This window comes from Rhyacophila brunnea, unplaced genomic scaffold (assembly GCF_057557595.1).
Source record: "Rhyacophila brunnea isolate RB1 unplaced genomic scaffold, BYU_Rbru_1.0 scaffold_3, whole genome shotgun sequence".
NCBI lineage: Eukaryota > Metazoa > Arthropoda > Insecta > Trichoptera > Rhyacophilidae > Rhyacophila > Rhyacophila brunnea.
Window position 1 is genome coordinate 43,887,346 of NW_028232965.1, and position 23,520 is coordinate 43,910,865.

Consider the following 23,520-nt stretch of genomic DNA (forward strand, 5'->3'; position numbering starts at 1 on the left):
AATTAGAATAATATAATGTAATAATAGTGCATTAACTAAATTATTACAGATATTTTTTTTTACTTAGTACCTCCATCTTTTAATCATACCATAATATTTAAGTGAAGAAAGCTTTTAGGTGCCGTCTTCCCAGAGGTGTTTCTCCTTCTGTCTCAAAGAAACTTTACATTCAAACCTTTCTTTCAGAGGTTGTGTTTATGCCACCTCAAGGATTTTTTTAAAAGTTATACTCGGAACATATGCACAGTATATTTTTGAAATATCTATATTTATAGCGTAAAAAGGAATGACTATATCAGTACCGGTAAGCATAATACAAAGCACTCAATTCTTGTTTCTTTTGTATTGATTAAATTAGAGCATCTTTCGGCGAATATTTCATGATAATAATTATATATTATAAAAAAATATATTACACATTAGTCATGTATTCAACTCATTCGTGGCAATTTGCCTCTTATCAAATCAGTGCAATACGAATAACGACTAAATTGCGTTATAATATTATGTTACTAAGGTGTCATTTAAAATACATTAAAAAACGCACATTGTACAAAACATGATGGTTACAGGTTAACAAATATTGTATAATAAATGTCTGAGGTGTACTATAGGAATATTTTTAATTGGAATTCTCAGAAACATACAAATTCAAAAAAAAATATTTTGATATGATAATTATTATAACTAGTGTCATCTCCCTCCATTTGCGAAAGTGAAAAGATGGCGTCACTTTTATTTTTTAAGGTTTTTTGTCTTAGTTCGGAACTTGCAGGTGGAAAAATAACACACCGGAATTGTGGTCAGAAACGACGAGTTTTATTTAGGTTAATATCTACTAATGGTTACATTTTTATAATTTCATTTATGCGTAGCGCGAGTTAATAATGTTTACTCTTTGACTGTCTGCAGTGCTCTGTCGCGCCAAAAACAAACGGCCGCTTACGGAACGGTACCAATGCGGTGTTGCCAATATTAAATTTTGGCGCCAAACATGTACAACGTTGCCGGTTTATTATTATTTATTTTCGTAATCAACCCTTACTAATTGTCGGCTTGGTACTGATTCAGGTTTCTCCAGATTCACAGAGACATCCCCAAATGGGGACCATTTAGGAGAGTAATACTAGCTATATATTATTTTAATAAATACATATTGCAAATACTTAAAAACTCTATTAGAAAAATGTTAAAATAGAAAATAATTACGGTATTATATTATTCTTTGGGTAGTTCATCTTTACTACGCAGGGTCGCGACATTCACTTACTGGAGAAGCTCCGTGAACTTCAAATATCCACTACCAATTTTTTCTGCATTCACAATGTCTAATTGATACCAGCAAAATACAGAATACAACGATTTTTTTCTCTAAGTCATTTTACGACTTTTCCTTTCTTTATTTTTGCTGGCGACTACCACAATCTCCAAATTGTTGGTGCCACTGAAGACAATGTTTTTATGAATTAGATTATTTCTCTTCTACACTTATAATGCCATAAAATAACCCATCGACAACATGCTTTTTTATTATATTATTATGCGTTAGTGTGGTTGGTCATCCATGGATTTAGGAGCGTAATCCTCCAGTGGCATACATCAGAAACATACAGCCATTTCTTCTCCTATGTCGACAGTGTTGTTACAGGGCATATTATGTAGATGACGAAAAATTGTATCAGATACCCTTTAGTATTTATATTTATATTGTTGCTATTCCTTTTTGGTCTTACCTTAAATATTAGTGATTTTTCCATCCTTATGCGCGAGATTTTTAAGGCTCACAATTCTTCTTTTCTGTTACACCTGAGACAAGATAAAAAAAGACAGCTATAAAAGATTTTCAAACAATTCAGCCCCATATTTTTCTTTTGTGATAGTTGAGACTTAGTGGTAGTTGGGGACTGGAAGTCACTGTTTTAGGTACTCTTGAGATATCAAGCGGAATAGAGGATATAAATTATATGCTTGGAGAAACCTAATATATCACTTGTTTTATAATTATTATTTCATTTGTTTATATACATTATGTACTTATATTGTTTAATTTTCCACTTTTTGTCACTTATTTTGTTTAAATCTTTTGTTATTATTATTGTTTCTCTAGATTATTGTTAATTTTCTATATAATTCTCAATGTAATATTAAATTATATATTTGTTTCTTTTCAATAGTAAAAAATGTAATAATAAACCTAATAAAATTATGATATAATATATCAAAATTATATAAAAATAATATCTTAAGAAAGTGGTATTATATTCTATATTTTTGATCAGAAAAAATACTCGTTCATTCAATAAAAAGACTACGTAAGCACAAATTTTTATTTTATAAAATACCATACCGTCAGCATTGAATACGAAAAATTCTATTAATCTTTTTTGCTTCTCGTACAGTTTTCTTGGCGAATTAATGAAGTCATTATGTTTATTCTCATGTTTAAGCTCTCCGTGAAAACCTTTTATTTTCATTATTTCTCCAGTAAAAGAGATCACTCAATTTTTGTATCAGCGTCTATTATTTATTATGTCTTGTTTATTTTCGTAAAATTGATATTTGTAAAAATAATACAATATAGTTTCCTATTACATTGCTTACTTATCTATCTTGAAATTTAAATTGATATTTGTCACAAGTTATTTAAACATTCGGTTTACTTGTACAAAAACCTAACTTTAATAATATTGGACGTGAAAGTATTGGTAATTATTGTTTAATTTCCGCATATTCCGCATAATATATATAAATCCAGCCCGTTGACAATGTTGAGATTTACGTCCTGTGTGCCTTCCATGAGGGACTCTCTGCCATCAACCAAACTATTAAATATGCCCTGAAATGTACTAAGGTTATACCGGTGCTAATTTAGCTATATTGTATTGAGATGATTTTGCATTTGCAACTATGACTGTAGTTTTGTTTGAATATCATCATGATGTCTGCAATAATACCGATATATTGTAATATACATGTTATCGTCACCGCAATTAATACTACCTACTAGATAACTTGATTTTCTCTATTTTTGAGATAGCTATTGAATATGAGACTACATTTCCTTCTCTATAAAATGATAAGACTAGGCAAGACAGAAGTTAATGTGAACTGTATTAATTTTCTGTTGGAAAATATTAGATTACTAAAAAACTATAAATACATTAAACAAATCAAATAATATTTCTATATTTTTGTATCTATATCTATATAACATTATTTAATTATTCCCTATATTAGATAAGCACAATTTTCCATTTTTAAATAATAATTATAGCCTAGATCAGGGGGGGGGGGCAAACTTTTTGGATGGAGGACCAAATTCAAGAATTCAAAATGAGCGGCGGGCCGCAAGTAAAATAACATTTTTAGATATTATACCCTATTTATTATCACGAAAAATAAACATTACAAAAAAAATATGAGAAGAATGAAACTGTTGTACATTTTTTTTAAATTCAGGTGTTAATAATTTTGTAGTTGATATTCTCAAAACTGCTTGTAAATGGGCATCGGAGATATTTGATCGTAAAGAATTTTTATTGAGGCTTATCATCGAAAATGTTTGTTCACATATATAGGTTGACCCAAGAATAACGAACATTTTTCTTGAATAATCTTTAAGTTGGTCGAATTTGTCTGAATTAAGGCCATTGTAAAATTTGGAGATTTCTTCACAACGATGCAATTCTCTTAAATCAGTGTCACACTGCAGATCAATCTGTTGGTACACTATCACAATATTTATTGAAAATGGATCGCGTACTATTGCTAAACTTGTCTCAATTTTTTGGAAGTCACCAAATCTTTGTGAAAAATCGTCATTCAGAGCTTTAATAATTTTACCATATTCTTCAAATTTATATTCTGGTATATTCAGCAACTTCAAAGTTGGAAAGTAGTCCACGTTGTTATTTATCGAAGGAATAACTTGAGTTTTAATTGTAATCCATTCAAACTTTTTACCATATCATGGGCATATATTTTTTTCCCCTTGTAACGCGGAGTTAAAAGTATTTAAATGTGTCACGATGTTCAACGTAGAAAATAGTGGTTACATAGTATGAGACGAGACTCAAGGAAGACATACTGGGATAATACATGGACGAAACAACACATTCTTCAAATTTTAATCTATTGTCAATATTTTTTTAAAAATTATAAAAAAGCTATTCGTGATCAGAAATACTATTAATGATAGTGGGCCGCAAAAAAATACCCGGCGGGCTGCAGTTTGCCCTCCCCTGGCCTAGATTTATGTTAATTAAGACGTAAAGTTTATATTTTATTTTCCCAACAATGACCGAATCAAATTTATCTAGTTGTAGTATTGAGGTAACGATATATCAAAGGCGAAGGGTGGAGGTAGGCTGTTAAGACATGCCATTAATAATGCACATTAAATTTTGTCAGTCATACTTATTTGTTTTTATTGAACTTAGACTACAATTTACAGATGGTGGTGGTTAGTTTTTTTTTTAAATTAATTAAGCACTGCCTAAACCAAGCCAAAATAGTTTTGGTATATTTTGGGCGATAAGACAAAATGTGCACACTTTTTCATTCATATTTATTTATTTTCGTTGGATTAAGAATACATATAACACATATTGTTGGTTCATTTTTTTTAAATTCATTAAGCCCTACCTAACCAAACTGTAATAGATAAAAAAATATTATTCTATCTATAAATATCCAAAGTTATGTGTGATTTATTTGTATATATTTTTAGACTTACAAGTATTTTTTGACTATTACTTATTATGGCTTGGTTTCGCAGGGTTTGATTGAATTTCAAAAACTAAGTAACACCATCGGTAAATTGTAGTCTTGTTTCAATGAAAACAAATACATATGACTAACAAAGTTTAATGTGCACTATTTATGGTGGATCTTAACAGCCTACCTCCACCCTTCGCCACTGCGATATATATAATAATATATACATTTGTATAAAGTTTATTAAGTATCAGTTGACAATATTGCTCTAAAGGAAAGAAAGGGGGCATCTTCCTATAAAATTATATGTATTTCTAATTTATTGCTAGCAGTGAAGTAGATGCAGATATCATACCCTTGTTAAATTTGTGGTTTACCAGTTTGAATCCTGTGATTGTAATAAATCGGAATACTGTGTATGTGTATAATAGATAAATCGCATTATAACTAAATAACTCACACTGTTGGCATGTCATATTTTATTCCTTGTAATAAAAGGTAAAATTTTCTCTAATATTTCATTGAATAATAATTATAAATAAACTTCGATATCGTAATTATTACAGGAACGTGCTCTTGAAGCTGTGTTATTAGCTACAGAATCATCCTTAATAATGTTGTGCTTTGACTAATTATAATGATCGGGTATTCTTGGAAAATTGTAGACGTATGAAATCTCAGCCGCCTAGTCAAATAACAAACACGCTGAGAAGACGCTTAAAACGTGCAAGCCTATCAATTTTCACAGGAATATTTAACTTAACTACCGTGTTTGTTGGCTAAGCTAATACAGAAATATAACCTGATTACAAAATTGGCTCACACAAATCAACACGTGAAACTTATACGTCTTACATACATAAAATGATTGTTTTTGTAAATTTGGATAATTTGTGTATTTGCGTAAGTTTTTCATTTTTTTTATCAGGAACCAAATAAATCGCCGAGTAATTTATTAACATAGACATTTATTCTTTTAATATTAAACTAACAGAAAAAAAGCACCTACAGATATAAGATATCTAGCAACCCATATGCATACTGTGAATAATTATTGTAGGTCCTACAACATACAAGTATAAATACTCGTATTACAATTAATTTATAGTTGACGTTCATAATCAATATAATACTCAGGTAGCACTCTGAATGATAAACCAGGACTATACCCTAGAATTTTAATGCTGAGTAGAGAAAGCTAGGAGTGCTTTTACTCAACTGAGAAAAATACTATGTAGCTACGACCTAAACCTGGGACTCAGAATGAGAATGGTTAGATGCTATGTATTTTCAGTCCTATTATGTAGAGTGGAGGTGTGGATAGATACCCAAAGAAACAAAGCTCAGTAAACTAGAAAATTTTAAAGTGTGGGTGTACAAAAGCATGATCTGTATCAGCTGGAAAAACATAGTATGTGAATGTAATAATGACGAGTTTGAAAAATACTAAATTAGATAAATAAAAGCAAGAAAGTTAGCATACTTGGACCACATCATGCGGCATCTCAAGAGATAATAACTTCTGAATCTTATCATTGAGAGGAAGATCTCCGATAAACAAGGGCTTGATACAAGAAGTATATCCTGGCTCAAGAACCAAAGAGATTGGCTTGAGCTCAGCAGAACAAGGAGACTCTTAATTGCAGAATTCATCGTCGTCGTCCGATAACGGATATCGGACAAAAATAAGAAGGAACGATAATAACTAATTAAAATATGAATTCTATCGACCGAATGTACTTCATGGAATTTGAATTTAAATTTGAATGGATTTAAGTTTTTTACTACCTATTCCGTTTGAGTAACGGAATTGTAGTAATGGACTCAAATGGAATAGTACAAAACTTAAATCCATTCAAAGTAATTAAAAGTGTGATATTTGCTATCTGTCAGGTTAATATATTGTGCATTTTATTCAGTGAAACAAAAGAATGGTCAGAATTATTATAAGAACAATTTTATTAATGATGTGACAGTATTTTGAAATAATAAATTATTTATTACAATTTATTAATATTTATTAACTATTTTCAAAACACAAACTGTAACATAATGTTCATCACTTCTTATGGTCTCCTTTACAATTGTCCAAGCAAGACGAATGTACGTCATTGTGAATAGAGCGACCTTCGCGTTGTGTGGCCTATTCCAGGAAAATTTTCACCGCACAGTTTCAGTGTTTTAACACGCATCAAAGGGCATCAACATTTGTCTTGCTTGAGCCATTGTGATAACGGGGCATTAAATTTAATAGTTTGATGACGCAGCTTTAAAATTAAATTACTTACATAAACCTATCTAAGTATTATATACTTAGATGAAATGCTCACTAGATTCAAATATTGTACGCTTTTGCCGAACACAAATTTTTAAAAACTTTTCTATCAAATAATTTCAAAATATAATGAATTAGAATATCGTAAGCGACTTTAATATGATTTTTAATAAATTTAAAATGTCCAATCTAATGTCTCGGTGCCCTGGTTAGTAGTGTCCTTTGCAGAAAAATGAGCTTTAGCTGATACTGAGGCTAAGACTAGGGCACACAATGAGTAGAAGATTTGATGTCCCCGTGGAAAGAAGCAATCCACAGCTCTGCGATGAATTCGATGCTTTGGAGGATATTGTAGATATAGCAGTACAATGACCTAAATATGAACGATACAGAATACAGCTGCAAATTGCAGATATCTTTGAGAATATTGACAAATTGAAAGGTGCCCTGGCAGTAGGTAGGACGGAAGATCTTGGCAGAATTGTAAATTTCTTTAACAAAATTGGTGTGAGGGCCTGATCGGTGGATCCTATTCTAGATGAGAAGAAGCGATAATTACGACAGCGAGTCTTCGTCAAAGCCTCGGTAAAATCATTTTTTTTTTTAAATAATTTAATAAGTTTGGGTTAAAGTTGTTTAAAATTACCAAGTACCTAGCCTATTTATTAAAAATCTGATTTAAAAAAATAGATTGTCATCGGATTTTAAACATACTTATGTGATATTTTATGGAAAGTTCACGTTACGTAATAATATAACTGATATGTCAATTTTCTTATATTTTAAAAATCTTAAATCTGTTTTCTTAGTGATATAAAATGTTAAATGGGCGAGTTAGTGTCGAGCCACACCGGGCGACTCTGGTCTCGAGACCAGTCGCGCAACTGGTCTCTTCGGGCGATTTACTCGTGCGACTTGCCGGCGACCAGAGAGGCACCCAATAATAATAATAATAATAATGAATGTACACGCAAGTATGCAAAAACACGTTCTATCCGCGGCGTGGCTGCCGGCGACTGGTCGCCTAGTGTGGCAGTGCTCAATACATAGTCATATGTTTTCATACATCACTACCGATCGCCTGACCAGAGAGACCAGAGAGACCGGAAGATCAGACCGAGGGCACGAACGAGATTTTACTGGTTGCCCGACTTTATTGCTTGCGCGACTACTGGGCGACCAGGTGTGGCATGCTCCATATAACTGCATGCATCGGTCTGGTCTCGGTGACTGGTCTCGAGACCAGTGTCGCCCGGTGTGGCTCGGCTCTTATGGTCGAAGGTATAAAATATACTAAAAGATTCTTCGACAAAATAGTCAGAAAAGGGTCGATTCCTTCAGAAATTTCTTGCCATGACTAAAGTATAAAGTTTTTCAAACTATTATAGAAAGGAAGGAAAAATAGAGGCATGTCAACAAATAGAAAGAAAATGCTGGCCCTGGATGCGCACCATAAGACACTGGACTGACATTAGTTCGGTTCAGGAGTTCTTTTACGTGACCCAAAATAGAGAGCAGTTTCAGGAAACAATCCGTTAGTCAATAAGTAAACGCATGAATCGAGCAAGTTATAGACAAACGAAGTTAATTATTTGGCATCCATTATAATAAAAAATAGCACTAATAACTTTAATCAGTTTGAGTTATTTAGCATCCCTTAGGAAGATGGGTAACTAGTACGTGTGAAGATATATTATACGTCTGCCTTCAGTAACATAATATATCACTCCATTTCACACGTGTTTTCAGAAATAGGAAACACTAAATACATACAATATAAGATTTTTTGTAAGTTTTTTAATAGATGAAACACATATTATAATATGTTATTGAAAATTCAAAAATACATAATATAAATCAAATATGTGTAATAATTTTGTAAGTAAAATAATTTTCTCAAAGTTTTGTTGTTTATTGTGCTCCGTATTGGCGTAATTGGAAGAGGATTCTTATCAAATACCTTGAATTCGGGTGAGATCTGCGACTTTTACATGTTGTTTTTATTTTCAAAGTATGTTCCATCCAAATTCCAATAGATTGGGATAATAGCTAACAACTATTCTCAATATATAAAAATCTACATATATAATTTAAAAATCCGTATTGGCGTAATTGGAAGAGGATTCTTATCAAATACCTTGAATTCGGGTGAGATCTGCGACTTTTACATGTTGTTTTTATTTTCAAAGTATGTTCCATCCAAATTCCAATAGATTGGGATAATAGCTAACAACTATTCTCAATATATAAAAATCTACATATATAATTTAAAAATATGTCATACATATAGCATTTCATGTAAGAACTACTAGATATAAACATTATAATTAAGTAGGTTGCCCGTATTTTAATTGAAAAAGCACACTGGCGCAAAACCAGCAGTTACAGGTTGAAGTCACGTCGGGTGTCGTATTTTTTTTTCTAAAAAAGAATTTTTTCTAGTCGGTATATGCATGAGATATTTGAAATTATATTGTATGTTCAATATCTATAGAATGTTACATTCTACAATGTTACTCTCTCGTGGTATGGAGAGGTGCATGCCGGGCATAACGCGAAATGACAAAAAGAGGAATGAGTGGATAAGGAAGCAGACAAGGGTTTGTGATGTGATAGAGTTCATTAAAAGCCTCAAATGGAGATGGGCTGGACACATAGCTCGAAGAAAAGGCAATCGTTGTACACATTTAGTAATCCAGTGGTATCCAAGAAGTACAAAACGTCCGCAAGGTAGACCTAGAGGCCGCTGGATTCATGAAATGATAAAGTTCTGCGGAAGTACTTGGCAACGCAACGCACAGGACTGAGAGAAGTGGAAGCAGCTTGAAGAGGCCTTCATCCAGTAGTAGATAGATTCAGGCTGATGATGATGATGACGATATTCTCGAATCTTGTGTGAATGTGTGCTGAATAAAAATAAATGGTTTATTATATTAATATAAAAATCTGTTACATAATATAATCTCAGCTGTGTAGAGACGGACATGCTCTGTTTAGGAGAATGGTACTTAATACTTTTTTATTATTTTATTCATTTTGGTATGTTGTTATTATACACTTATTTATTCCATTCATTCAGAAAAGTTTAATATAAACAATTTAATTAATTAATTTAATTCAAATAAATATTTAAAAATAAATAAAATGACGGAGATGAATTATTATCTATGCATATAAGGGTGGAGCAGAATAAAATTTAAAATTGAATGAAATATCAATAGTCAGGAATCAATGGAGAATGGAAATGGAAATCAATCACTTGTAGAGGAGGCCTGAAACAATTAAATACAAATTTATTTTATGATAAGAAACATAAAATATGGCCAAAATCGAGACAACGAAGGTAAATTCACCACACGATTGTTCACAGTCGAAAAATAAAACCTTAATCAAACCGAATATGCTTGGATTTTTCCAGAGCACGCGTTTAGTAAATAGGACAATGTATACCAGTATCGTTGCCTCGGGAAACTTTGATACATTCTTTGCGTTAGGCGTATCAGACAGGACGATTCGATTTATAGGATATATTGTGAAAAACTGGAATATTTAATGACCATTTTTTAATAATAAAGAGTTGCGAATAAATATTTTGTATTATTGACATGAATTGCTATTTTTATAAATATGTACATTTATAAGCATGAAAGGCGAACAACAAAAAGTATCTCTTCTTTTCAGGAGAGCCAAAATAAGATTTATTCACTAATTTTGCAAGTTGCATTGTATTTTACAAGGTTTTTATTAGCTTGTATTCTTGTTTGTCTAGTGGTTGTTTATCCAGTACAAATATTGCAATCGATGTTTAACTAACTTCCCGGCTAGCTAGACATTTGAAACTTTTAGAATATATCAGAACACGGTGTTAATGCAATCTTTTAATACTTTTAGCCATCTTTAAGTAGAATTGAATTCATTTTCAGTTAATGCTGTTTTGTATGAAAAGTTCTTTCGGAAGAAATCCGTAATCCAATCCACTATTATTGGTTGCTAAGGGGGTGGTTTTAGCAACTAAATTACTAATATATATGTCGGTTACTATGGAAATCAAAATGATATTTCAGTATTCTATATTTGTTTGTTTGTTGCAAAATAGCAAAAAATATATTTGTTGACAATTGCCTTATTTGTCCTAAATTATTAATACATAAAATTGTCAAGTTTATATGATTCAATATAAAATTTAAAAACGTGGTTTATAAAAAGTTATTTTTATCTTGTTATTATTATAAATACATTTAGGTATACGCGTGAAAGACAAATAGCAAAAAGTATACAATCTCTTCTTTTCATGTGAGCGAAAATAAAATTAATTGACTAATTTTGCATGTTGCATTGTATTTTTCTGTATACTGATTACCAATTCAGCAGCGTTGATTTAATTCATCTCTTTTTTCTTATGTAACGCATATATTATGCATTATGGTAAATTTGGCATATCCAACTCCTTTTCCCTTTTACTTTCATACACAGACATTATTTTACATCACATTGGCACTGTGCCAAGAATATGTAGCTAACTCTGAAGTCAGCAAGAATTACTACCTAGGATGATAGATTATGGGTATATACATAACAACGACATATTATTTCACCAAAATTAACGTCAAAGAATCTGAAAAACTAGGGCGGAATTTAAACCAAGTTTACCTTATATGATTAAGTTTATTTTATCAGAACACACTAATATTACAATATGAATACACATCACGCCTCACTTTAGTCGTACACAATCAATAAACGATTGAGTAAAACCACTTTACAATATCGAATTTATGTTATAGAGATATAAGCTAAAATTTAAAATTTATACAGTAAAAGTTTTTCTGTTGCACAACATTTTTGCATATTTTTTGTATATCCAGATACTTAAAATTCTCTATACAATTTCTAATGCTGTGACAATAATTTTTTTATTAAATTTTGGTAGCGATTCAGTACCTAACTAAACATGGGATCTCCATAGAATATTCTTGGACACCCTAAAGCAACCATTGATCTGGATCCTTCTCTAGATTTTTCATGACGGTTTCTAAATAATTAAAGTTAAGAAAAACATAAATGTCGTTGATCTACTTTTTGATATAAAGCAACTTAGACATCGCATTATCATCATCAAATGCGGCCAGGAGGCGCATTTTCCTGTTGGGCAGTTGGGTCTTTGAAGGTAGCTAGTTGTAATATAACATAATAATAATAATATAAGAGAACTTAATTACTTCACTCGTTCAAGCTTTTGCAACGGAGCATGACGTGGCAAACACAATATTTCACTATTTTCTAAAAAAAAAAAAAAATGAGCGAAAAATAAAAGATAATAAATTAATAAATCCTATCAATCGAACAAAGAGTTGAATATTGCCAAAGTACACATATATATATATGCATAAATGAGAAAAAATCCCACACAAAATTATTAAATATCTTATATAAAATGGTCCGAAAACAATCGTATTTTTAGTTCTCCTAATAAGTAGCAATTTTAGACTTATTGTCTTCTACCATTCGCACACAGTTATATTTGTATAATTATAATTTATATTTTAGTCAACCAGTGGTATCCAAGATGTACAAAACGTCCGCAAGGTAGACCTAGATCGATGACAAAGTTCTGCGGAAGTACGTAGCAACGCAGCGCACAGGACCGAAATAAGTGGAATCAGCTTGAAGAGGCTTTCATCCAGCAGTGGATAAATTCAAGCTCATGATGATAAATTAAAAATGAGTTCAGTATTGTCTAGTGACGTTTTAAGTTCAAATGTACGTGTTTCACTAATTCCATTCTCATGTAGCCGCGCCCAGATGTTCGTCGTCCAGTAAACTGTCGTCCAGATGTTTTATTATCATAGTCGGTAGCATACACAGGTGATGGTGTCAAACCGTTTTTGGTTAATACTATTGCTGGAGATCCATGTTTCCTCTACCTAAACACATATGGAAAACACCATATTTTTTAAGATATGGTTTTTAGTGAACGTTCGGATACGCATTTTTTTATATTTTTTCGATCCGTGACATTTTATACCTATTTTAGTTTTGCTTAATATATTGATATACTGAAATCAAATAACAATTTTAAATGTTTATGTAGGTATCTGAATAAATCAGCTTAATATCTCAGACGATTACGTGAAGATATATGTATATATCGTCGTCGACATAGATTCAATCAAATAAGATCGTGCTGTGTAGTATGTCTATATGGAGCGCACGAGTCCTGGGGCAATAAATTGGATTGGAACTTATTTATTGTGCCAACTTCTACCGGCAGTTTTCTCCTCCACCGACAATCCGCTTCTTTTAGCTTTGAACGAATTTCAAAAAAGGAAAATCTACCTACATACCTTTAGCTCTGCGTATTGTGTTTGTTTTTACAGAGTTGCGATGAATTTGCAAGAAAACCCTTTTTCTATACTTAACAAAAAATAAAAAAAACAACTGGCATCTGTTGAATACGTTTTATTTTATTCCTGAATTGACTATTTTTCAATATTTGCACAACGCATATTGTATTAAAATACGCATTTCGTATGTTTTCTAACTACTTAACCAGTCCATTGGAGACATTCGACACCAATAATTTGACACTGCTTGTATTTAGTAAAGATGTTTTATTTTTTATTTTTAGATAATTTAGAGAACTCTACAAATTTGCCAACACAGTTAAAAAGCTACCTTTATAAATTATTTCAATACATACCTACATATATTTTTTAAATACTGAAATCAAACATAATAATATGTTTTATATTATAGTACATGGTGAGTTAATCTAATAAGTCTAATAATTGTCAAATTTTATTTGGCTTCCTAAGACTGCAGCAATGATTATTTAAATAAAGCAATCAAATACTAAATAAATTTATTGCTTATTCTATAATATTTGAGTGATTCATGTTTATAGTTGTTTCGGGCTATACACTCATCTTTAAAGTTAACCAAACAAAATAAAGATTATTGTATTTGAATTATTCTGAGGAAGTCCATTCACATGCCTCCGCTATGGCACAACTTTGGTAGCTTACTTTAATAAATATATTATATTAAAAATAAGTAATCAAGTTTATTTTTATGTAATAGTAGTCAACTGCTAATGCTTCAAATACACTCTATGACGATTGGTCATATATATGTCGAAAACCCCGTTTCTTATGTTGGCGTCCTGTGTCATAGGGTGTCACAGAGTGTAAATACGATGTCATAGCTGTCATACAATATGTATGTATAAATGTTGGAATGGCATAGATATGATCATAGACACTAAAACGCTCTTAGCATATATGTGCCCGATCGTCATATAGTCTATTTGAACCTTAATACTAATATTGACAAGGCCTTGTAATATATATATAGGTATATATATATTATAAGGTATATTTTTACAACTTACCTTACCTCATTAATCTGTGGTTAAATACCATCTATCCACATGGCCGATTGCATTACTAATATCCCACAGATTATTGTATTATAAACCTTCTCTCCCCATTACATATTGACCATTTTCTGTAACCTTATAAACACTATCCACCCATCTTTTACTTGGGGTAGTTAATAAAATTTTTTCTTGGACTGCCTGTAGTCATTTTGTAGGATCAGGACAACTAACGATCAAAAATGTGGCGATATTGGTTTTCTTTCATCATGAAAAAAATATGTTTGATTACTTTTGTGGTCTTTTTGTGTTTCTCTATGTGGTAATAATAGAGTAATACTTGCATTATTATAATAGATTTTACAATAACGTTATAATTTAAAAAAATATTTTAATAATGGACATGAAGGACATTAATAAGTTTTTAATTAGGAAGAAAAATACATTTACCCAAATTATTACTAATTAGGCTCTCGATAAGCGCAGTGAAATATAATTAATTATATCTACAAAGAAATTTTAAGGGCACACATGCTTACATAGAGTTTCTGTTTTTTCATTTAAAGTTGAACTATGACATTGAATACTAGGTATGATTTTTAAAGTGAAAGTGATATTATGTTACATCTCTTTTACGCATGCTAATATGATTAAAAAGTTATTCTTTCTTTTTCTGTCACATTCGAATTTGATTACCGAAGTTTAAACATTTACTATGCGTATTAGCTGACGTGCTTCGTCGTTTACAAATTATAACATAAATTTAAAAAAATATATGTATTTATAATATTAAATATATTTTATAATGTACACAGATTTTTTTAACAACTATATTACATATATTTTTATTTATTTGTCGCATATTTAAAATGTTCTTGCTATATTAAAATCTTTTTTTTAGCCGGCCAAATAAATCCGTATTTTTGGCCATAGACTAATATAAAAATCTCTCTGCTGTCAAATATTATGTTTGCAAATTGCAAGGTACCTAAAACAATTGTGTTTTATATCAGGAATAAGAAACACTATCTGTAAGTACAATATTATGTTATTTATTACTATCGTAGTATTCTGTGTGTTTTGCATATATTATTCAAGTGTTTATTTATTGTTTTCTTAGTCTATACATACTTTCAATGTTTCATAATTCCGACGTAATACAATCCTTTTTTTGAGGTTAGTTACATTCATTCCAGAATTATATAAAACCTGTGATTTCATATATATTTGTTTGATATAATCTAAGGCGTTCTAGTTGTTATTAAACATGTTACCTACCTGATTACTTTATTTTAGTTAATCAATCTTTTTTGATGCTTTGTATTATCACTAATCCGTTTTAATTACCACTCTTCAAACAGTCGCCAACTATAAAAGATTAAAAATCACACTATTAACAGTTCCTATGTTATGTTTTTTGCAGATGGAGAAAATGTCTACCGAGATCTTTGCTTGTCGACGGTTTCATATGAATAAGATGGAATGAAATGAATCTTTTAATTAATAATGAAATAAATCCGACTTTCGGCGTACGATTCGAACATGGCGTGATTTATGACGTCGACCATCAAGCATATACACCCATTTTATAGATTTAATAGTACAATTACACAAGGTAAATATAAAGTGACTAATGTTTAAAAAATAAAACAATTTTATAAAAACATTTTTGCACTAAATTTACTATCGATATTGATATAAAAGTTGCTATTTTGATTCGTAATATAAAATATAATATAATTATGCATATCAGTTACTTGTATCATATTAGGTATGTCATTTGGTAGAGCTTACTCTCCAAGTCTTGTCTTTTTCAGCCTCAATATCACTTTGATATTAGAAAAATTGTCTTTCCAACACCAATGAAAGGTGCATGTATCTATACACACACATTTCAAAGGCTTTAAGTTTTCTAGATGCTGTATATTACTTCTTCTCTTCGGCTATATCCGCATCTTAGTTGCAGCATATGGATACAATGCGGCGCCTCCAAGAATTTCTGTCACTCTAGTTTTTTTGCATCGTTCCAGGTCATACTAGCAGCCCGTAACTCTGCCAGATATGCTATATAGATAGTGTTTAGCGGCCATCCAGAACGCCGGAATCCGGTTGGCTTGAAGAACAGGCAAACCAGATTGGGATTCTCTTCAGGCACCCGCAGCACGTGGCCGGGCCAGGTACAAAGTTGCGTATTCACTCTCAGCGTGATGGGAGGCTATTTGGTGCGTTCTTTTATCTCCCGTTACTTCTAAAATTACCGCACACCCAGTATCCGTCGTAAACATCTATTCTCGAAGCTCAGTATACGATTGCTCGGAGCCGTTGTAAGGTGCCATGACATAAAAACTAGTAAGATATTCAAAATAACTGCTAGAATGAATACATTGTTGAAAGAAAATGAAAACTGATAATATGATATATCAATTAATTTGTCCATCTGAAGTTGTAGATAACAGTTAATAATTATGTGTTATACCAGTAATTAAATGCTGACTTCAAATGAAAATTGACAATTAAATATTGAAATAATATATTACCAGTTTTGATTTTTTAAGTACTATACTATATCCATGGTTCATATTACAATGTCATAGTAAAACTTAGAAGAATAAAATATGTCGCAAGACGAAATCAATCTTGGGGTTTTAATATAAGTTAAATAAATAGTACACAGCTAATTTGTTATTACTTTGAATACATGCCATGTCTTTACATCAATAAAAAACAGAAAAACAATTTAATAATGTATAAATATTTATATAAGACTTAACAACGGCTGACATCTACTTAGACACGATGAGCTCCATTTAATTTCCTCTTGTTTTAAAATTCACCAAGATATATCCTAATAAGTAGGTAAGTATATTACATTTGTACATATAATAAGTAAATCAAGTACTTAACATAAATAATTATACTGTAAAATTAAATTACAATTGAAGCAGTATATATGGATCCCACAGAGTTATTAACAATATAATAATTTATATAATTATATCGGGTATATACTATATTGACACATTTTAATGAAGTCTATTTTTCTTGGTACCTACGTTCAATGATAAATGTTGTTTTATATTGTAACATAAACAATGGTAATATGCATTGATCTTTCTGATTTTTAAACTGTGATATCTATTTTATATATCTATTGATTTCTATGTGTATAATTGATACATTATTTATTTCAAATACAATACAATACAATTTAAAAACTAACAGTAAATAATATGGAAAGCGTCATGTTGTTCAGTTGGAATTTCTACTAGGAAATTCCATCCAATCCAAATCCAATTTTTACTAGGTGGGTACTTGTAGGTCAGCTATTTTTGGAATAAAATGAATCCCTTAAAAAACATGAAATAAGAATAGAATGATAAATATTTGTGAAAATTTACCAAATCAACATGTTTAACGTGAATATTTTCACACTAAAATGATAAATATTGTTAAGAAAATATACACAAACAGTTCATTCAGAAGTTATGACGTTTAAAAGATCCCGCGAGTTAACTCATGCGTGGCACTGATCAGTTATGAGGTGATATCAGTTATAATCATTTATGAGGAATGGTTATAAGCCATTGGCACAACCAATTTGATTTTTGACCTTGAGAACAAAATGTACTTTTTACACGGGACCAAACTCCACGGCTGCAGAGACGAATGCTTATACAAAATATGGCACAGTGGAATCGCCAGCAAGATCTGTAGGTATCATTATTTAGATGTAAGTATACCTATTATTTTGAATTTCATAAAATTACACTTGTTCTGGGTGTCTCGCAATAGTAAACTATATTAGTAAATTAGATATATCTTGATGAACTATAAAATAGTGATGTAATAAAGACTTGTTGAAAATATATTAAGTATAATAAAATTTAGAAATTTAGCCTTTCTGGTTCTCTAATATTCATAGATCTACTGGTTCTGGGATCTACTATTTCTGGCAGTAGACAATTCATATAAAAGTGATATATCTTTTTTTCAAGCCAAAATGTCTCGTCTTTTTTGATTAATTCTATTTTAACAGGAAAATTATGTCCCGTCCAAATTCCAAATAAACAGACATCTTTCTTAGTAATATGAAGCTGCCCCTGAATCTGGAAGTACCAATCGTGATTTTTATCTATTACCATATTTCAGTCTTTATCTACTTTCCAAAATTTAATTTTTTTCTGTACAATAGCTTCATCTGCACTTATTCCAGCAGCTGAGAAAGGACACTTTATTTCAATAATTGTATCATCATCGCTGATGCCATCTAGCGTTGCACCGATAAAATCATACACATCATCGATAAACAATCCAAATCTCTCAATCTTAATTCGTTTTTGTACACTAAGCTGTTGTAAAGCTATTGATTCATTTTCTTTACCATATTTTACCGCTTTCACGTTGGCTAATGATTGGCTATATAATAAACGTTTTACCAAAGACCCAAATTTTGTATTTTCTCGCCGCTTACACACCTTTCCAAAAACAGAGGCAGTAAGAAGGTTTCGTCGCCTTTCTAGCCATTCTGCACATTCAGATTGTAATACAGTGCGTCTTTCTATATCCCTCCTCTCATAGTTTGTCAGTTTGAGTTTTTTCAAAAAAGTTTCTTTTAACAATTGATATTGATTTTTGTCCATATCAGGTTTTTGGCAACTCTCTCCATAATCTGGATTAGATAAAGGAACAGAATGTATTGGTTTTCGCCAAGGTTTTCTTATTTTTTTTTATTTATTTTCAACCTTCTTGATTCTAAGCGATTTATGAAGGCTTTTGGGCTATTTTTATAAACTTGTTTTTGAAATGTGCAATGTAACTTATTTGTATTAAATGCGATTACCGCCGCTGCACATCGTCCCATGTACGATTGTCTTTTAAAGTAGTTAATTCTCTTGCCGCCCACAAATTTTGCAATCATGTTATTAAAAGATTCTGAAATATTAGTAGAAAAATTATAAATTAAAAATAGACTGCATTCTTTTAATGCTGGTACATAATTTACATCAAGCATGTCCTCTGTATTTGGTTAATTTGTACAAAAATATGGTAGACAAGAAGTATGGTCTCCAAAAACATGGTGCGGTCCATTAATTAAATCATTTTTCAAAGCGATAACCTTTTTTTCGAAAGTACTATCTTGTAGTTTTCTACACTTGATTGCACCTATGACGGCTTTCCGCAGACGTCTTTTTCTTGACGCAATGATTTTTCTTACATTCAAGGGATATCTTGTGTCTTTGGTTAATGCCTCTATTTTGCCACAATAATTTCTAATTAAATGGTTTTTACATTCAACTTTCTCGACAGTTACATTCGAATAAGGGTGACAATCAAGAATTTTTTTGTATGTGCTGGAATCTCCATCAGCAATCAATTTTGAATAAATCAATCCATGTGTATTAATAGATTCTTTAAAGCCTTCTAATATTGCTGTAGATTCCATTCCAGCTGACGGACCGGTGTAATTTAAGAAGCATTTATGTTGTTGAGCAGGGATATTTTTAGCTTTAGCGCACAAATCGCAATATTTATTTTTCACTGACATGTACAAAATCTTTCCGGTTCTTTGACCAATGATCGTGGCAGCACCAGATGCTGCGGAATAATTGCATCTGTATGAACGTTTTGACCAACAGCCGTCTGCAACAACTGATATCATGGGAATACCAGAAGAATCGACGTCACCATTTTCGATTGCAAGTTGTCGCTCTTCTTTCGCAGCGTTTTCCATACTCTTATTTTTGGTTTCTTCAAACCACTCGTACACCTTCTGTTGACTCTTTCTGTATGTTCTTGCTGTAATCGATGGTACATCAATTGCAGAACACATTTCTTCCAGATTTGAAAATCCACTACCGATACTGATTATACTGGATACAAATGCGTTACACAGATTCATTTTGTTTTCGTTCATTTCAGTGGTATATAATTTTAATTTTTTACCACAAAGTTTACATTGGATAAAAAATGTACTACTAAAGTTTTCCCGATTTTCCCCAAAAATTTCTAAATGTGATAAATTACAATTAAATGGAGAATCATGGTGGCTAATTAATTGAAGTTGTTGGAAAAAATATGAAAAGTCTATAATTCTACGGCCTTCTACACGGAATTTAGGGCTTGAATCTTCAATTTTATTTTCTATAATAAATTCTTCGTGTTCGTGTTCAAATGTGGGATGAAATTCTGGTTCAGGTAGTATGCTTTGAGGATTTCCATGCTCAGGCATAGTCTTCGGCAATATATCAATACTATAATACATTCAAAAATATTAGTTTAGTAGATAGTTAGATAGTTAACAGAAAACAAAATGTATAGCTGGTATTAATTATTGTAAGTACCAGATTATAATTTTTGTCACAGACACACTAATGTCGAATAAGACATGGCACAAACATAATAAAAAAAATATAAGTACAAATGATCATTATACCTACTTAATTGTGTGTATTAATAAGTAATACGCAAAACTTCCTTTTGCAAGATAAAAAAATATTGTGAACCAAAATTTTCTGTGAAATGTGGTTTTTTCAACTATGTATGATTATGTCAAATTATAAAATAATAATTTCAAACCTTTGTGTTTTTAATGTATTAGTATTTCCATCTTTTCTCCTACGTCTTTTTTTGGAACTTCCAGCCATCGGATAGTGAGTTCGTGGCATTTTTTGTAAGTACAATCGATATAAATAATTGTGATAATATTGTTAGGTACCTATGTCAAAAACCGAGGATGAAAATTTCGCATTCCCGCTGAAATAAATGACGTTCATAGTATTGCCAGGCTAAACTTTCGAAATTAAAGTTAGTTTCAAAAAAAAAAATACATTGGAAAATATTATGTAAGTACAGGCATTTATTATTATGTTATTTGATGAAAGTATTCTTTAAAATCATCTGTATTATTATAATCTCGCAAATTCATAATTTAGTAAAAGTTAAATTTTCTGTCATATAAATATCAGTAGGTACCTAACCCAGGTTGATTCATAATTTTGGCTAAGTAAAAAATATAGATATTTTTACTTCGCGATGTGTTTGGGGTATTCTAAATTATGTAAGTATGTTTAATAACAAATGTGAAATTCGTAAAACCTCATGTGTATTATTTATTAAATAAAAAATAGTAAAACTAATAGTACTGGTGAAAAACTTCATTCTCTTATTTACTAAAATATCAATCCAATAATATTGTAGTAGATATGGCAATACTGGACGATCCGCTATATTTCACTGAAATAAAATCTATCACATTTTAAAAAATACATACTACATCATAATAATTATTTTGAATATAGAGGGAGATAGTTATAGAAAGGGACAGAAAACTAATTGCTATGTTGCAATATTAGGCACAAATGGTTGCAACAGTGTTAAAAATTACGATGTATGATTTAGTATGACATTACGTAGAATTTACGAAAGTACAAATTTCGTCAGATGTTTTTTTGTTTTGTCCTCAAATGTCAAAATATGTTTTCCTTTTGATTAATTTGTTCGAATTTATGTTTGTTTTACCTATTTTTGTGCTCAATTTGTAGCATTCACTTTTATAAACATATTTTTGTACAATACTCGTGGGTTGGCGTATTTAATTGGTCATATAAACTGAAAATAATACCAGCTACAAATTCCATACATCTTTCGCCAAATTGCTGGCGGATCTAACGTATCTTCAAGTTGGTCAAATATTTCGTGAAATGGTTGTTTTTAAAAGGTTTCTATTTAGTATTATAAATTTATAATTTACAAGATATTTCATCATTTATTCAATGATTAATAATAACCCTTCTGATACGTAGCTTTAGATTATTTGGAATGTATATAATTATCGCATATTTTAATAACAAAATATCCAGTCGATTCCGTTAGATTTAGAGCCAACAGAAACTGCAAATATTATAATTATACTGAATATATTTTACTGCATTATGTTTGATAACATTAAAACTATCTATAATAAACGGTTTGACATAATATTTAGTGGAAAAAACGGTTATCAACACAGTCCATAAATGTCACAAAAATATGGCTTCGTTCTCCATTATTACATTTCAAGGTTCCAAAGAATATTAATTTACGTCATAAAAATACTTTATGCAGTTATCAAATGTTTAACATAAATATTTGCCGATAAATAAGCTTCATAATTATATAAATAGTTTTTCTATAAATCTTTCGTAAGATTCAGGCTTAACCTCCGAAAATACCATAAAATAGCTGACATGGAACACCTTCCCCTTTAAGGAAACCAATTTTAATAAAAAAAACTATAATATTTTTTATAGGTTTTTAAATACTGACTCAGTCATGTGAATACGTGTATTAATTAAGGCGCTAAGTACCAAAATAATAAAAACTGACATTTTTATAGACAAATGTTCTACATACCAACGCCAATAACTTCAACTATAATCTAAGTGCCTCAAGCAAGTCAAAAAAATACACAAAAATAATTAAACATGTCGACGTTGTAAGTCCGTTGGCGTGTTTTATTTATAATGGCATTCAATATAAAATAGCTGACGATAGTGTGTTGACACTTGCGAGTTCTTAATACCTAAAATTATAGAAGCTGCCGTGATTGCTTCACACTGTAAAACTACATTTTTCAAAAGGTCTGCTTCATGAAATTTTACTGCAATGACTCGGTATTTTGTGAATACAGGCAATACTACTTTTTGGTACTTAGAGCCTTATTTAATACACGTATTCATGTTATTTAAATAATATATAATTTTCATTAAATTGTCAAATGTAATTATAATTCAATTTAGTTACATACGCAATGTATTCTGCTCCCCATTCGCTGTGCGGACCTTTTAATTAATATTTAATTACCACATTTAAATAACATGATAATTATGTCTAATGGCCACCTGATGGGTAACGCACTAGTTGCGTTGGATGCAGTTAATATATAATAAATAGACGAAATTTTCTTTGAGAAATTTCTGAAAACAAGACGAAATATAAAATATACTATTTCCGGGTTTCCGTATTTTAAATTATTTATATCTAAAAATAATTTCTTATAAAAAAACTTCGAGTGAATGTCACAGATTCTAATATGAATTCAACTGAACACGACAGATGATTCGTTCGGGAGGACAAAGAAATTTGAGATATTTTCTAAAACATCAATACATCATGC

General features: G+C 30.7%; 1 long non-coding RNA gene across 1 annotated transcript; it reads left to right on the top strand.

Annotated features, from left to right (window-relative positions):
* Positions 1-15,332: 15,332 nt before the first annotated feature.
* Positions 15,333-17,082, top strand: LOC147068398 (uncharacterized). The gene is made up of 3 exons (XR_015071332.1): positions 15,333-15,397; positions 15,790-15,981; positions 16,397-17,082. It is a non-coding gene; the product is annotated as an uncharacterized LOC147068398 (long non-coding RNA).
* Positions 17,083-23,520: the final 6,438 nt, after the last annotated feature.